Source organism: Myxocyprinus asiaticus, chromosome 13 (assembly GCF_019703515.2).
Source record: "Myxocyprinus asiaticus isolate MX2 ecotype Aquarium Trade chromosome 13, UBuf_Myxa_2, whole genome shotgun sequence".
NCBI classification, from domain to species: domain Eukaryota; kingdom Metazoa; phylum Chordata; class Actinopteri; order Cypriniformes; family Catostomidae; genus Myxocyprinus; species Myxocyprinus asiaticus.
The window spans coordinates 12,682,287-12,700,353 of NC_059356.1; the positions used below are offsets into that span (position 1 = coordinate 12,682,287).

General features: G+C 35.7%; 1 pseudogene; it reads left to right on the plus strand.

Moving 5' to 3' along the window:
* LOC127450608 (tubulin-specific chaperone D-like) overlaps positions 1 to 18,067 on the plus strand; it is a 79,361-nt pseudogene that overhangs the window by 37,257 nt on the left and 24,037 nt on the right.

Sequence of the window (18,067 nt, forward strand, 5' to 3'; positions counted from 1 at the left end):
TTTAAAATTGTTCAGAAATCTGTTTTACATAGCACCCTTGGTTTATACATAATTTTAAATAGTCTACCTCAATAGATTTCTTGTGTAGCAGGCATCTGGATCAGGCCTAGAGGCTTAAATGAAATATGAATATAAAAAAATATATTCTTTCCTAACCCTGGATGGAGACTCTTGTGACTCTTGTACAGCTCTATTTATACAAGCGTTTGATGTGACCATTCTTAGACCTTTGTGAAGGTGTTTTTGGATGCCTTCCAGGAGAAATGTTTTTTCCCACCAGAACCAACTGTGGTGAGAGCTGATCTGAGGTAAGTGATGGGTAAAAAATGACAGCTCAACTTGGGTGGCTCTGTTGACCTTACAGTTGCACTTTCTATCCAATGAAAATACAGTTTTTGTAAGTGAGGTTAGGCTGTGGAATTTGAATAGTGAGGCTGGCAGCAAATCTACTGCCCACATACTGCGGGCTGTTTGTTCTTTAGTCAGTAAATACTACACTCTATGCCAGAATGAATAATACCTTTTCTTCACACTGCTTGATAATTATTTAAAGGTGAAATAATAGTAATTTTTTGGTAAATAAAATACTCTCTTCTATCCCAGCTCAATATGCAGAGACAACTATAAGTAAGCTATTCGTAGGATGATTTCCCTGTAAATTATAAACACTGTGGCTCTGTGTTGCTATCAAAGCATTGCGCTGTTTGAGCATCCTGACTAGCCTGATACAGCAACACTGGATCAACCAATGGCTGTGAGCTTGGGGCGGCATTATCTGTTTGTCCCACCAAAGGCAGATGGGAGGAATGTTCAAGGAAACCTTTTTGAAAACAATCATTATTCTTTGCAATTCTGTTTGGTGACTCGAGTGGTGCAGAAACTGCACACCTCAACTTTAAGTATATTTGCTCCTTGCTGTCACAGAAAACTGCTCTCTAATTTCATCATAAGGAGTTACTCCACAAAGACAATGTTCTTTTTATGCACTCTGTGGAGACTTGAGTTTAAATGAGGGAACGCTTAATGCTTGTATTATAAATCGCTTAAAAATGCCCTGCTTAACAGCGTCTTCTCATTCCTGTTCACCCGGCTAGATTTATTTACCGCCTTAAAACCAGTTTATACACCTCCCTGCTCAGAACCTCTCCCTGCTGAGAAGTATGGTTTAGTTTGTTGATCTATGCATCTATGAGTGCATTAATACCTTTGGTGTGGAATGAGGAGCAACAACCATAAACAAGCCTTTGTGATGTACAGTTAGTTTTTGTAAACTTGATGAAAGACAAAGTATCTTGTTTAGGCCTTCATTTAATGGAACAGGACACAGTGAAGAAGATGTTGCTTTCCCCACAGCTGCCAAACAGTATTTCATTGGTTCCAGTTTTAGCCCATATATTAGACTTCCTTTTTTAAATAAGATGTTTGGGAAGATTTTTATCAAATATTATATTATTTTAGTTACATTTTTGGTTTACTTATTAAAGCAAACATGTTGCTGTTATACACGAGTGATAAGTGGTTAAAGGGATAGTTCCCCCAAAAATGAAAAATCTAGGAACAGTGTGCTATTACTTTTCTAAGCAATCTGATTTAGGATTTTTGCCTGCCCCTGAGATACATGGGCAATTACTTTGTTTTCAGCCAGTAAGCAGCCATTTAGCAACAACTCAGAACACCCTAGCAACCACCTCTTACATTTCCTTAAAAATGTATTTTTTAATATTGCATTTAATGTATGTTTTTTTAAGTGAATATGGCCAGATGTAGTTAAAGGAATGTTCTGGGTTCAATACAAGTTAAGCTCAATCAGCAGCATTTGTGGCATAATATTGATTACCACAAAAATTAATATTTTTTCTTTAAAAACAGCAAAAATCTGGGTCACAGTGAGGCACTTACAATGGAAGTGAATGGGTTAAATTTTTTGAGGGTTTAAAAGCAGAAATGTGAAGCTTATAATTTAATAAAAGCACTTACATTAATTCTTCTGTTAAAATGAATGTATTATTTAAGCTGTAAAGTTGTTTAAATTGTCATTTTTAACAGTCATTTTAGGGTTATAGGGTTTGTTAAAATAATATCGTCATGGTAACAAAGTTTTAAAATTGGCTAACTTTACACAGAAAAGGTTAGTGAGTGATTTTATCACACTAAAATCATGTTTACAGTCATTTATGACTTGTGTCTATTGTGTCTTTTGAAATGCACTGTAACAGATTTCTGCTTTTTTTTAAAGAAAAGGAGGGACGGTTATCAACATTATGCCACAAATGCTGTCGATTGAGATTAAATAGTATTGAACACAGAATATTCCTTTAAGTCTACTTCATCTCCACTTTACTTAGAAAAGTGGCAAAATATGTACTGTGTAATCCTCCTAGTAAATCTGCCATTGTTTGAATATGGTTACGTGCAGTGATGATGTGGGGATTCAGCTCAAGGAAACAGTTTCATCAGCAGAAAGCATTTTTTTCCTCCCGGGTTCAACAGTAAAGTCCTTAAGTCATCATAAATATGTAATGATATTACGAGAATCACAGCTGAAAGATGCTCCCCTGACCCCGCCGGTTTAGGACAAGTGTGGGCCTGCATGTAACTGACGGTGCACTTCGCACTTTGCTTCTTCACTTTGTCTGCCCTCCCCACAACTTCCCTCCTCCCTAACTCACATTGCTGCCAGGTTTCGCCTGTTGTCGTGGGTTTCGGTCGCACACAGGTTTTAGGCCTGTCGAGTCCTGTTCCAATTTCATCAGCAGTCAAAGCTTCTTCTGTTTGCGCATTGACACTTTTAGAAACTATGGCATTGCTTGACACTACGAGTTTTTTTTTTTTTTTTTTTTTTTACTGAATTCTGGAGAGTTTTCAGACAAACAGTTACATGTCTAAATAAAACAGATCTTTAAGAATAATAATCACCTTTAGCCCCTTGCTTTTCACTGCATTTAGGAGCCTTTTCTGTTTTAGAACACAAGTAAATGCACAACAGGTTTGTGAATCAGCAGGGACCTGGCGATATGAGATTGCAGTACACTAACATAATTCTTTATGTTTGGTGCTTAGTGATCAAAACTGATTTATTCTGTTATTTAACTCTTTTCTCGTTCATCTGAATTGGACTTTGGTACTCTGTGCAACAAAAGCTGAATTCCCAGCTTGCTTCATCGTAGAGCCAGTGTGTTTTTTTATTACATGACAGCCCTTGAAAGCTAGCAGTACTGAGGATCTGTACGGACATTTATAGACTTATATTCTTAACTCATTCTGAGTTTGCGTTTTGGTCAGAAATTATTTGAATGTTCATTGACCGAATGCCACAGAATATTTCCCCTTCTCACACACAATATCTTTCATCCCAAAAACACTAATGTAACAACAAATTAACTAAAAGTATTAATACTTGTCATTAGAACAACAAAGCATTATTATGAGCTAAAATGTTGCGAAATATTGACACCCCCCACAAGTAGAAACTGTGGCACTACTAGTTCTGCATGCATGTTCAGTCACTGTCCATTTTATGTTGCTCCAGGCCACTATCAGTTGCACATCGAAACCAGCATGGCTGTGTTAAACCTGTAGGCTTGTGTGTGTGTTTGTGTATTTGATTCTCTCAGGCTGTGGATGACGGTGGGAATACCTCACGGGCACGTTCACACAGCTTGACAGAGAGCAAGAGGAGGAGTGGTGAACTAAAGAGAAAAAAGTGAAACAGCATGATGGGTGAAATGATAGATGAGTTTTGAGATGAGAAGTACACACTTGTTTTTAATAATATGCCTCATTACAGTCGGGAGGGGGGAGATCTGAAGGTTTGGAGATATGAGTGAAAGCATGTGAAAATGTGTTTCACTTCAGGATGCAAAACTAATGAAATAAATGTCTGTCAAGAATTAGAACACACTTAATAATATCTGTAATATATTAAAACATATATTGTACCAGCCTTAAAATACTTGCTTAATATCCAGAGATAACTAAAAGCTAAAAGTAGTTTATTTTTCAAAAAGAAAGTGTAAATACTAACTCTATGGCACTATGACCAGACCATTGGCTCAACCAATGATTTTGGGGCTGAATCATTTGTTTGTTAATGGCAGACAGGAGGAGTACTTTTGAAAGCTGTTTGGAAAAAGTCATTATTTTCAAATTTACCAAAAGAAAATACAGTGAGAATGTTTCAGGGATTACAGGATGTTTATAACTGTATATATCATCAAAGAATATAATGTTAAAATACCACCTTACTTGAACTACATATGTTTGCTTGATACTTAAAGGGGTCATGACATGTCTTTTTTGATCATTTCAGTATGTTCCTTGAGGTTCACTTATAATATGAGTCAAGTTTTTTTGTACAAAAAACAGTCAAATATAAGATAAATATATTTGTAAAACAAAGCGGTCAGATGTAGTGTTGTCACGGTACCAAAATGTCAGTAGTCGGTACCGATACCAGTGAAATTTCACCGTTCTCAATACCAATTTCATTACCATAGAAAACATTTGCTAATATGATAATGTGCTAATTACACACCAATTTAGTTATTTTTAATTATTTACTAATTATTTTAATTATTATTATTTAATAATTACAGTTGAATTTCATCATCAAAATGGTGTCTAATCAATAAATTGAATAAAGTGAAAACAGAACTTTTCAACATATCATTGCATTTTTTTTACCGAACTTTTATTCAACAGCTGTCTTGCTTGTGATATATTGATTATTTATTATTATTATTATTATTATTATTATTACAGTGAATATTACATTTTACTATACATTTGTAATATATTTTTATTCAGTTTCTTCAATTTCAGGCATCTAGATTTTATTTTGAATCATGCTTTTATTATGATGTGTTTTTTGCTTCACTTTTCCGGATAAACAGTTTGCAACACAGCCCAGTGTGATCATTGAAGACTTTTAAGTCAGGTCTGAAATCTCTCCTCCCCCCGTCCCCCCTGGAATCTACTCCCCTGCATCTAATACAGTGTGAATGATTCTCAATGTCTGTGGAGTTTCTAGTGGATGAGCGGTCGGATTTAAAGTGTGCAGCTCGTCCGCAGTAAGATTGCAGCCTTTAGCGGTTTAATAAATCACACTAGGATATATTATGATTTTAATTGGAATAATTGTCCATTTCAGTGTACAAGGAGTAACCGGGCACACATTCAAAATAAGCCTGTGTGCTGTCGAGTGTGAGTCATATACTGTGCGCTGGTACCGGATAGAGTCGGTGCTCGGTATTACCGGTTCTGCAGAAACACTGGTATCGTTCCATCTTTTTTATTTTACTATCGACTTGGTACCGAAGTAACAGTACTTTTGACAACACTAGTCAGATGCAAATGTCTACTACAGTGTGACATAACAGTGTGGAGGAAGTAGAGAACGAGTCATTTTGGCAGCTTGGTTTCAACAAATGCTCTTTTTGCAGTGAGGAGGATGTTTTGAGTTCTGAATCTTGCAGTGTGTTTTTATAGTACTATAGTACCTCTTATACTGTATGCCAAAAGATCAAGGAAAATGTCATTCTTCATGTCATGACCCCTTTAAAAATATGCTGTTAAAATGCATTTGATGATACAAATTGTGCAATGAAAGGCCACATGATGAGTTTATCGAAAGTGGCCTTCCAAAAATCTAACTTATATAATTAACTACATAAACTATAGACAGTGCCCAGTGTTACCCACATAAAGACAAAACAATCAGGGTAAAATACATATCACTTATTGTAATATAATATAATATGCCATATAAAACACCCCCAATAGATAACCATTGTAACTACATAACTAATAACAAAAGTGAGAAGAAACATGTCTATTTAAATGAGATTTTATACAAATTCAATGTGAAGAATTATGCAGGGACTTCTAGAAACACCCTTATTGTTTTTCAGTGTAAATTATGAGTTGATTCTATTTACTTGAACTTTTTAATAATAAAAATACTGTATAGTTTGAATATTAAAGGTCCAAAGAAAATACATTTTTGTATTTTTTAGAATTGTTTTGATAAATATTATAAAATATAATTTTATAACCTATATAAAAAGTAATATTATTTTAAAATTTAAATGTAAATTTTTTATTTTCATTTTAAATGTTAAATATGTTTAGGTAACCTACAGTTAACCGATTAACAGGCTTTTACTGTTTCATTTTTACATTCTTTTTCTGTTAAAATTACTAAAAGAAATGATCATAGCATAGAGAGAGAGCACAACATTATTCCAGGCATTTCAAATTCACCCCAGTGCCTTACTTTGTTGTATGTCTACTGGGAAGATTCACAGTTTGACGCAAATCTGAAAGCCATCTCACACACGTTTTTTTTTTTTTTTTGTATTATTATTTAATTTATTTATTTATTTATTTTTATTTAATTTTATTTCTCTTTTTCTGTCATGATTTGATTGTGCTAGATATTTTTACCACTGCATACACTGTGGTTATATCTACAGTCCTACTCTACATAACATATGATTTGCATGATCAAATTATAGTGTAATCATCATTTATATTCTCATTGTCTCCACCTCCACATTGCGCTGGTCATCACAACTGTATTTGACAGGAATGTGACTTGCAGGAAGGCTGCTTCTGTGAGTTTATCTTCAGATTTCTGCTTCATGTTCTACATAAAAAAAAAAAAGAAAAAGACTTTTACTTTTACTTTTCTCTGTTTTTAGGCTGCGTTCCAAGAGAACGTGGGCAGACAGGTAACAGGAAAGCCAATTTACTTACATAAACAGCATTCAAGTCATCTCAAGACATTTGCTTTCTTTTTCAACAAATGATCAGTGAAAGGAGGAGTTTAACTTTCAAAATGTGCGATTGTCAACCTCAGGAAGTCACACTATACATCAAAATAGAAAAATAAATAAAAAATTAATAGAAAATCAATTAAATGACTATAATATATATTATAGCACCCCCTTTCAATGACTATTTGTTGAAAAGGAAAGAGCATATATACATACTATATTGTGCATTAAATATTGTTATATTAAAATCATGCAAGGGAAGCGCACAGCTTAACATCACGTATTTGGTAATTACAATTTAGTTAATTAAACATTGTTTTTTACTGTCATTAATTGAATATTACTGTAACATATATTGAAATTGTGACTTTGGTATATGATTTTAATTGTTGGATACAGTCAATAATGTCATGACTGTACACAACAAAAACCTATTACAAAACAACAACAAAACAAAAAAAACAACAAAAAAAAACATGGGATTTGTGTATCTAATGCTTTAAAAAAAGGAAAGGGACACCAGATAGTATCATATTTGTGTAAGGTGCTGTATCCTTTATCTGTAGCAAGTGCTAGGTCTCTAATGCTCTTTGATATCCTGTCTACACAGGGCACCTTCCCCCATGGCATCGATATTTTCACAGCAGCAGACTATTTTACCGTCAGTAACCTGAATAGCTGCTATTTGACAATCAGGTAAAGAAAAAAGAGGAGAAAATTAGTCTCTAAGAGCAGTGTTAGCATGCTTAATTGAGCTGCACTGTGCTCCTGAGTACACACTGTGAACATTGCAGCGACAGGTATATCAATCATACTGTACACCCACATCCTGAGAACAGTACAAATATAAAAGGTATGGTATGATTTGAATACTTCAGTGAATAAGGCAGCGGTTATGCCGTTGCGTCTTTAAGAAGGGTCCACCCTGCAGAAAAATGTTACCATTGACTATGGTATCTCCGCTTGGGGAAAGAGCAATGTGAAAAATGCTAGCCTTAGGGAGCAAAGAGCCATATTCGAAGTTCGGAACATTAGAAGACGCTTCTATTTATAAAACTGCTTTGGAACATGTATTGTGAAAGCACTATACAAATGAAATTGAAAATACTGTGCATGATAGAAATGTGTTAACCAGTAGAGATTTTGCTGTACTATTTATCTCTGTGCGGCTATCAGTAGACAGGACGATTTTACATTGTTTACACATGAGAGCGACAGGAAAAATATGAAAAAATGCTAAATTACAGAGTGGGACATATCTTGAACAGACAGGCACAACATGAAGTCTAGATGTTTATGGTTACTGAACAATGCTGTAGCTTGCAATGATATAAAATTTAACGGATGTGTAACATGATAGTGTAGTAGGGACAGTTCTTTTGGGCAATGGAGGAGTCAGGAGACAGCGAAGCATTCAGGTTTTTTGGATTTCTTTAATGCACTCAATTCATGTAGATTCACAACACTCAATAAGGTAACAGAAAAAACTTTATCAAAACACTCTGTAACGTCGAGTTCGTGCTCTCAGGTCGCTCTCTCTCTCTAACTGATGCACTGGTGTGGCTTTTAAGTCTTCCGCCACCATCACTATAACAAGAGACAGGTGTTAGAGATAATTACAACCCAGGTGACGAGCCTTACCACTCTCTCTCTCCTGCAGACAGACACACGACCATGCCCCCATCACCACAGATAGGCTTTGAATGTGACTCATCTAATCAGAATGTAGAGTCAGAACCTTCCATTTTATATTACAAGTTTTGCTGTTTTGAGCATTTCTTTTAAAGTGTTATGTTTTGCGTAATGTAATGGTACTGTGTTACTTAAAGCAACTTTTACATTTTGGCGCCATTTGAAGGAATATTCCGGGTTCAATACAAGTTAAGCTCAATCGGCAGCATTTGTGGCATAATATTGGTCACCACAAAAATTTATTTTGACTTGCCCCTTCTTTAAAAAAATTCTGGGTTCCATTGAGGCACTTACAATAGAAGTGAATGGGGGCCAATCCATATACGTTAAACTATTTACTGTTTCAAAAGTATAGCTACAAGACGTAAACAATATGCATGTTAACATGATTTCAGTGTGATAAAATCACTTACTAACTTTTCTGTGTTAAGTTATAACCAGTTTTATTACTTCATTGCCATGATGACGTAATAACGTAAACCCTGTAATCCCACAAAAACGACAATTTAAACATCTTTACAGATCAAATTATACACAAGTTTTAACAGAATTAATGTAAGTGCTTTTATAAAATTAGAAGTTTTAGATTTCTGCCTTTAAACTTTCAAAATCTCTCTAATCAATCTAATTGACCATTTGGTGGCTATGAAAGTCAACCACTGGGATGGGTAAGAATATGTGTGTTGATTTGTTTTCTTTTTATGCTAATTTGTCTTTTTTTGTTATAAACCTCCAATAAACCGCAAAAAAGTAAAATAACAAAATGAAAGCACTAAAAAAGTGGTGCATTGTTTCTGAAAATTACTTTCATTTAATCTAAGCACAAATGTTACATTTAGAGCAGAATTGTCAGTTATTTTACAGCAGTACCTGTATTAGAGCTTCAGAGATGTGTGTGCTTCTCATATGTGACACTTTATTGTGGTACCAGGCACACCCGAAAAAGTTCTATGAACTTGTGCGTGTTTGTCTGTGCATTTTCAAAAATTCGAATCGGACATTTATTTCATTGAAAAACTGCATGCAACTGGCAAAGTTTTAAAATCTTGTTTTATCACAGCGGTTCATTGACAGTTATAACTTTCTCCTAAGAACTCCTTGGTTTCAACAGACTTGCACTTGGGGTGTCAAAAAATATATAATTTAAGCCTGTCCGCTGTCATGTACTGTAATGCCATTATAATGGATGCTATGCCTCTGAATGTAGTACTTTAAAATGAAAACTCAGTCCATCAGAGTGATGGATAAAGATTTTTTCTAGCGCAACCTCTGGTTGTTGCCTATATTTAGTGGTGCTTACTACGGCAAACATCTCTATTTGTTAATGTTCGTACTTAGGGTTAGGAATTTGAACAAACCACTTACTCTAAGTATTAAAGGGATAGTTCACCCAAAATTGAAAATTCTCTCATCATTTACTCACTCTCATGCCATTACAGATGTGTTTGACTTTCTTTCTTCTGCAGAACACAAATGAAGATTTTTAGAAGAATATTTCAGCTCTGTAGGTCCATACAATGCAAGTGAATGGTGACCAAAACTTTGAAGCTCCAAAAAGCACATAAAGGCAACATAAAAGTAATACATAAGTCTCCAGTGGTTTAATTCATGCCTTAAGAAGTGATCTAATTGGTTTTATGTTAGAACAGACCAAAATATAATATATAGTCTCCTTGGCGATCATGATTTCAAGCTCGATTACACTTCTACACTCCACAGCCAAAGTGAGACACTCCAAAAGCATCTGTCTGATGCATGAGTACATAGACCAAATTTTAAAAATAGCTCAGACGGAATTAGTCCAATAATAGGGTTATCTTTAATGATATGGAAATAAAACAAACTGTATATTTACTTTCAAGACACTTTTTGTATTTTAGAAATTCTTATCTCGTCTGCTGCCACAAGATATGTTTATGATTATTATGAAATAATAATTATAATAATAATAAGAAATGTAATAATAACAACAGTTATTAATAATAATATTGATATATGTGATTGTATTAATTTTGATTTTGACTTTAGGTGGTGGTGTAGTGGGCTAAAGCACATAACTGGTTGCTGGTTCGATCCCCACAGCCACCACCATTGTGTCCTTGAGCAAAGCACTTAACTCCAGGCTGCTCTGGGGGGATTGTCCCTGTAATAAGTACACTGTAAGTCACTTTGGATAAAAGTGTCTGCCAAATGCATAAATGTAAAATGTATTATACTGTTTGTAGGCAAGCTGTTAGAAACAAAAAGACATTTCAGATCTCTTTGAATCAAGTCTAAAATATAATGTCAAATCACCCAGCAAGAACAAATATCCTGAAGTTGAAGCTGAAGTTGTAGTCACTCACTGAATGTAAAGGAAGATTTGCACTTTTTTTTATAAATTGCTTATTGCATGTGGTATTTTTTATTTATTTTTTTAGTGCTGGCCATAATATGAAAGGCTTAGTGACCATAAGTCATTTCACACTGTAATCTGGTTTTCCTTTGTCTTTCTGAAGTCTGCATCCTCACTGAAAACTCTCTCTCTCCAAGATGCCTTTTAAAGATGACCCAGTTATTGGTGAGTCAGCCGCTTTTCTTTACATTTACATAATTAAGTGTGTTACCACAAAGTTCCCAAAGAGAAGTGATTGGTTAATGGATGCTCAAAGGAGTAGTTCACCCAAAAATGAAAATTCTGTCATAATTTACTAACCCTAATGTCATAATAAAACCATGTGACATTTTCTTATGCAAAAACAGAAATTGTAACGAATATCTCGGCCCATCTTTTCAATACAATGTCAGTTCATAATGACTCACTTTAAAGCTTGAAAAAGGATCCAAAAGTATTGTAAAAGTAGTTCATGTAACTCGTGTCATATGCCAAGTCTTCTGAAGACCTGAGAATTGTTCAGTGAAAATCTTGACATTCTTTGAGCATTCAAGAGCACTGTGAGAGAAGTTCTTCACAGTGGCTTGTGTTCATGCGAGACTGATATTTTGCACTAAAAAAAACAAAGCACGTACATTATGAAGAGCTTCTCTCGTAGCGTTCATGAATGTGGAGCAGACGTGCAACATTCCTTTATTGTTGTTTGTTGATTTTCTATTATGAATTAATGTGTATTATGTTTTCTTGCAGCTGGATGGCAGTTGCTAATAGACGACAGCTTGAAGAAACTTCATCTGTTCTCCAGCGGGGCCAGACTGGGTATACAGGAACAACTTCCCTACCTCAAGATCCAGAGGGGCATAGAAGTGCACTGAATTTGATCACTATACCAATATATCAATAGTTAATAGAGTGTTTACGTGCTTTCTAAAGGATGCTGCAGTTTAAGCACTGGCAGCACTGTGTCAGCAGATTTATCAGGTTGACCCAGGGGTGGCTGACGTGAAAATGCAAGGTAAGCAAGATCTGAGCACTGATGACTGACCATACCATTCATTCACTTATTTACCATGTACACTACATGGCCAAAAGTATGTGGATACCCCGTTCTAATTAATGGCTTTGGCTATTATAGCGGCTGTGCTTACATACATGAATTTGTTACTATACAGAACAGTTGGTTAGTCAATACCTATGTGCCTTGGTGAGTCCAGAGGTTATGACCCACTGTTGCTGTGCTCTCGCCCTGGGCTCACTGCCTTCATTTATGATACATGGCAAACTACAGCAGGTAACACCCCCTGACTAACACATCTCTCATTTTCAGCTCAAGTCTGTATTGAAACTGTTAGTCTTGAGTAAGCATGTGTCTTTCCTAGATCTTGTCTGGGCTCCAGGCAGCCTGCAGTGTGGCGCAGAAAGTGGTGAGTCTAACAGAAGGCAGGAGGTATGTGGCTACATCCATGTTAAAGTAACTCCCTGCACTTGATGAACCAGTTGGCCCAGCATGGTCAACACCTGCTTCATCCTGCTGGACCTGAAATTCATGACTGTCTCAAGCCACTGCTTTGTCCCGACTTGAAACAATGCTCATGTGTTATGCACTAGGTTTGGCTTTATACCATAATCGAATGTGGTACAATACCAGCTCTGATACCACCTTGGTGTCCATAATAAACTGATACCTTGATGCAGTCGTGCATAATAATAATAATAATAATAATAAGAAGAAGAAGAAGAAGAAGAAGAAGAAGAAGAAGAAGAACAATAATAATAATAATAATTTTATTTATATAGCACCTTTTTGCAATTAAAACATAAAATCAAAACATAAAATCAAAAATACACACAATAAAACCCAACTTATTCACATAGTTATAAAAGCAACACACACAGTAAAACACAACACATTCACATAGAAATAAAACCAAGTCTATACAAATGAGTTTTTAAAAAGACTTAAAAACCCGGATTTAGCAGCTCTAATTACCCAGGGTAGGCTGTTCCAAGCTGTTGTAAGAACTTCGCAACAAACGCTCCATCACCTTTTGTTTTGTATCTCAATTTTGGAACAGCCAACAGTTCATGACAAGAAAATCTAAGAAGTCTAACTGATTCACAAGGTTTTAAACGTTCTGCTAAATATTCTGGTGCCAACCCAAGTAATGCCTTATGTGTAATTAATAAAATCTTAAAATCAACCCTAAAATGAATTGGTAACCAATGCAAAGAAGCTAAAACTGGAGTAATATGATTAAAAGACCTTGTTCATGTCAAAAGTCTAGCTGCAGCATTTTGCACTGATTGCAGCCATGCTAAAGTGCATTGATTTAACGCTGAAAAAAGTGCATTACAGTAATCAAGGCGAGACAAAATAAAAGAATACAGAGCTTCTCTGTATCCTTGAAACACAAGACATATCTTACCTTGAAAATGTTCCTTAACTGGTAAAAACAGGATTGAACTAACTTCCTGACGTAATATTCAAAATTTAAGTTAGTATCAAAATAGACTCCCAAATTTCTCACCACCTGCTGAATATTCGGGACCACTTGATTAATTCCTAACTCAGTCTGACATTTTTTTTTTATTTTTTTTTTTTAGTTGTCACAACCACTGTTTTACCAGAAAAGTACATGCCATAAAAAAATTTTTATATCTCCAATATATGCTTGAAGAACATTTAAATGAGTCAGATCATTGAGATTCAACAACATACAATTGCAGGGCATCTCCATAGCAATGAAAATTAATGTTGTATTTTTGAATCACAGAAACAAGAGGTAGCATATAGTGAAAACAAAATTGGCCCTAACAGGGATCCTTGCGGAACACCACAATTAATTTTTGAAGAGGAGGACATCTAATCTCCAACAGACACTACAGATTTCCATTTGGTCAAGTAGGAAACAAACCAGTCTGAATCCACCCCAGATATTCCCATCCATGTCTTCAATGTATCAAGTAAAACTGAATGATCAACTGTATCAAATGCTGTAGTTAAATCAAGCAGCACTAAAATGGAGCACTCTCCATCCGCCATCAATAAATCATTGGACACCCTAAGAAGGGCAGTTTCTGTACTGTGGTTTTCTCTAAAACCTTACTGAAATTTCTCAAACATATTGTTATCCTTCACTACCTTCAACAGTTGTTTAGCTACTGCTTTCTCTATTATTTTAGAGATGAGAGGTAATTTTAAGATTGGTCTTGTATTATTTGTAACCGAAGGATCTATCACAGTCTTTAACTCCTCTGGGACACATCCTGGCACAAGCAAGCTATTTACTATAGACAACAAAGAAGGGCCTAAAGTCCCAATGCATGATACATTTGTATATCCTGTAACATGTATAAACCAAAAATTGTACAGCAGTTAGTTCCAGTCCTCTAATATGATTGCTTTAGCTTCGTTTGGAACTTTTTTGATTAGTAGAGGAAAAATTGACATAATAACAGGCATATAAAGTGCAACAGTCTGGTTCCATAGGGGAATTGATTATTAACGATAATTTACAAAACTTTCAAGACAGACTTACTGTGAGCTCTGAGGTTGTTAATCAATGGTATTCAAGCCAACATAAAAATAAAAAAAATAAAAGTAAAACAAATATCATGTTTATTAGCAAAAAATACTGGTAAAGAACTACACTACCCATGAATCCGGGGGGGGGCATGGCATTGTTGTTCTTGTCTCATTAAAGACGTTCAGTACACGGTCTTGTACCGTTTTTTTATTTTAGTTTATTTTTTTATTAATTTTTTATACTTTTGCATCAAATCAAAGTTTGTAATCTTGTGATTCACCTCGGAGCTGATTTGTTTGACTCATGGCTCAGAACTCTTTTATGAACAACTTTATGAAATAAAGGAAAAAAATGGATGAGAAAAATACTACCGAAAGCAAGACAAAGTGAAAAAGTGGGCGGGCACTTTTATGGTGAGTTTTTTTTTTTTTTTTTTGGTTCTTACTTTAACTTAGTTCATTGAACTGTTGTATAAAAGCAACATAACATATATTATGTTGATATATAAATAAAATATGTCATTTAGAGTCAGTCAAGGCCCATTTTTAAACCAAGCAGGGTCACAAAAACTAATTACAAATGGCTTATAAAACTTATAAGCAAATAACCAAGCAGCTTGTGTCAGCATATTTTCCAATTGTGTTTCCAAATATGTTCTCCAAAAATTCCAGAATACAACCATTATATTGCGTTTTTGAGCAAGAAAATAACTTAAGAGAACTTGGCTCAAATTGACTACAAAAATATAAATAATATCTTAGAGTAAGATAAAGTCGGCAGCATGAACTTTCTAAATTTAAAATGTGACCCTATCCTGCACTTTCTCCTTCTCTCAGGGTGTGTGTAGCCATTGGTGTGTGTGCGCAGGGCAGCCCAAACCACGTCTTGTGCGAAAAGAACATAAGGCCCATGTATGAAGCCTTGCTGGGATGTAAGAATGACTACAGCACAGGCAGCCAAGGGGACGTTGGGGTCTGGTGAGTACTGATGCATTCTTGGACGTGCCTGTGGAATGCACTTTCGAAGTTACTTCTCACACATTCCCTGAGGCAACGTTTACTTTGAGTTTACAGAGGAATGTCACCATAACTGCCTGTCACTGCCCTGCGGCCTGTCCTTCTTTACCCCACGAGTGATGCATTCCTCTCCATAGTGGGCCTCCAGGCATAGCAAAACCTCAACATGACAGTGGAAATGTCTCAGTGAACATATAGTGACCCCAAAAATGTCACTTGGTTTGGTACTTATCCAATGCATACTTTCATCCTTGTGGAAGGTGCGGCTTAAGTTTCCAAATACTTTTTGGAGCCACTGTATGCAGTTATCATAACACTTTAAAAAATAACAAAACAGCAGAATATTTAAAGCCTTCTTTGTGTGGTTGTGGCACTTGAGAGCTGTTGGACACACACAGTTCAGCTTTGACTCTTCGCCCTGGTTGTGTTTCAGGGTGAGGGCGGCAGTAATGAGCAGTCTCAAGGATGTGACCCTGCTGGTGGTGGCATCTGCCCCAGAGCTCCTCTCCTCTGACCTGTGAGACACTCTAAATCTCCTATAACTTCAGTCTTAAGGCCACATCACTAGTCAACCAAGTGCATTGGTTAACATTTAACATTTTTATTGCCATGGCATTGGGTACGAATAAAAAAAGCCCAAATTATGTCATTATATGTATTGGTTGATGATATGGCTTTTTTATGGCTGATACTAATATCGATTTATAAACTGCAGGGTGGCCAATGGCAGATATAATGTAGATTTTTGGAATAAAATTTGATGACGGCAAATATGATGTACATACAATTGCTGAATTTAAATAAACACGTAGTTTACGTGTTTTTGACACATTAATTCAGTGTGATTAATTATATAAAAATAATGTGTTAAAAAACTTTATGCAATGAATCATCTCCCCAGAACATAATAAGGAATATTCCTACTATCGGAGCAATTCAAGCTTGAAGTACCACCTGTTTTCAGAATGGGGCAGTAAGCAAATTCTGGCTGCATGGTCAACAAGCAGCTGTTCAGACAACAAAACACACTCAGACGTGCTTGACGCTAGTGACAGCACAAGATGAAAACCTATTCTTGCGTTCATACTCAGCTGGACGGACCGCAATTCCAAATGCAGGAATCTTGAGCTGTGTTTTTTCTAAGTTTCAAACTACGTGAAATAAACTTGATACAGCAACCTAAAAAACAAAACTACAGTGAACAAAACAAGAACATTTCACATTTTGGGCCATAACTTTTTAACCATAAGGCCTAGAAACAATTTTTTTGCATGCAGTGTCTTTGTCCAAGGTGCCATCATAGTCTATGAGGACAGTCGCATATCTTGGAAAACATGGCCGCCATCGACTAATCAGCTTTTAGCAGCTATTTGACAAGGTTAAAAAATGCGTATCAAAATGAAACATAGCAGGTCTATTTGTCTCTTGGCCTGAGAGGTCTGTGCAAAATGTGAAAAGAATTGCCCACCGGGAGATGCTATCGTGTTTTAATTGCATGTAAATCATACGGCTGTCTTTCACAAAGAAACATGTTTTTCAGATCATATGATAGACCTCCTCTTTCTGAACCACTTTGCCTCAAGAACCATTGATGTGAATCAAATTGTTCATAAAATATTTGAGATTATTTAACAAAACTACTTTTTGAACTAGTCCTAGTCCATTCACCCGATCGGAACCAAACCATTGCAGAAAGATTCTCTGGAGTCCCAATATTAATAATTATCAAAAAAAGTTTGAACTTTTGATTCATCATTGCAAATGTATGCCAAAAAATATGCCTCCGCCTCTTGGTGCCATTTTAATAAAAAATGCAAAATTGCTCTAACTATGGAACTGTTGGTCTGATCGACTTGGAATTTTGCATGCAGTGTCTTTATCCAAGGTGCCATCAAGGTCTTTTAGGACAGTTGCAAATCTTGAAAAACATGGCCGCTATCGACCAATCAGCTTTCAGCAGCTTTTATATAAGGAATTAAGGCCGAGAGGTCTGTGCAAAATGTGAAAAAAAATTGCCCACCGTGTGGCGCTATCGCATTTTACATGCGTGTAAATCATTGTATATACCGCTGTGTTTCACAAAGAAACGTGTTATTCATCCCATATTGTAGATCTCCTCATTCTAAACTACTTTGCCTCAAGTACCATTGGTGTGAAACAAAACTTTCAATAAATACTTGATATTATTTTAAAAATTACTATTTTGAACTGACCAAATCAGTGCAGAAAGATTCTCTGGAGTCCCATAATGAAAAGTTACCAAAAATTTTGATTCATCGTCAAATGGTATGCCAAAACGAACGTAATGTGTGTGGACACTTTTACTAAAGCAGTTATAACTCTTGAAAGGAATCAGATATTGTCACCAAATTTAGTACACATTTGTATGGGGCCATTCTAAGGACACACAAAAACATTTTGAGTTTCTACCTCTTGGTGGTGCTATAATAGTAAAAAAGGTCAAAATGGCTCTGACTATGGAACCGCTGGGCCGATCGACTTGAAATTTTGCATGCAGTGTCTTTATCCAAGGTGCCAGCAAGGTCTATGAGGACATTTACCTACCTTGAAAAACATGGCCACCATCAACAAAATCATCTTGTAGCAGCTATATTGAACTAGTCCTAGGCCATTCGCCCGATCAGAACCAAACCAGTGCAGAAAGATTCTCTGGAGTCCCTT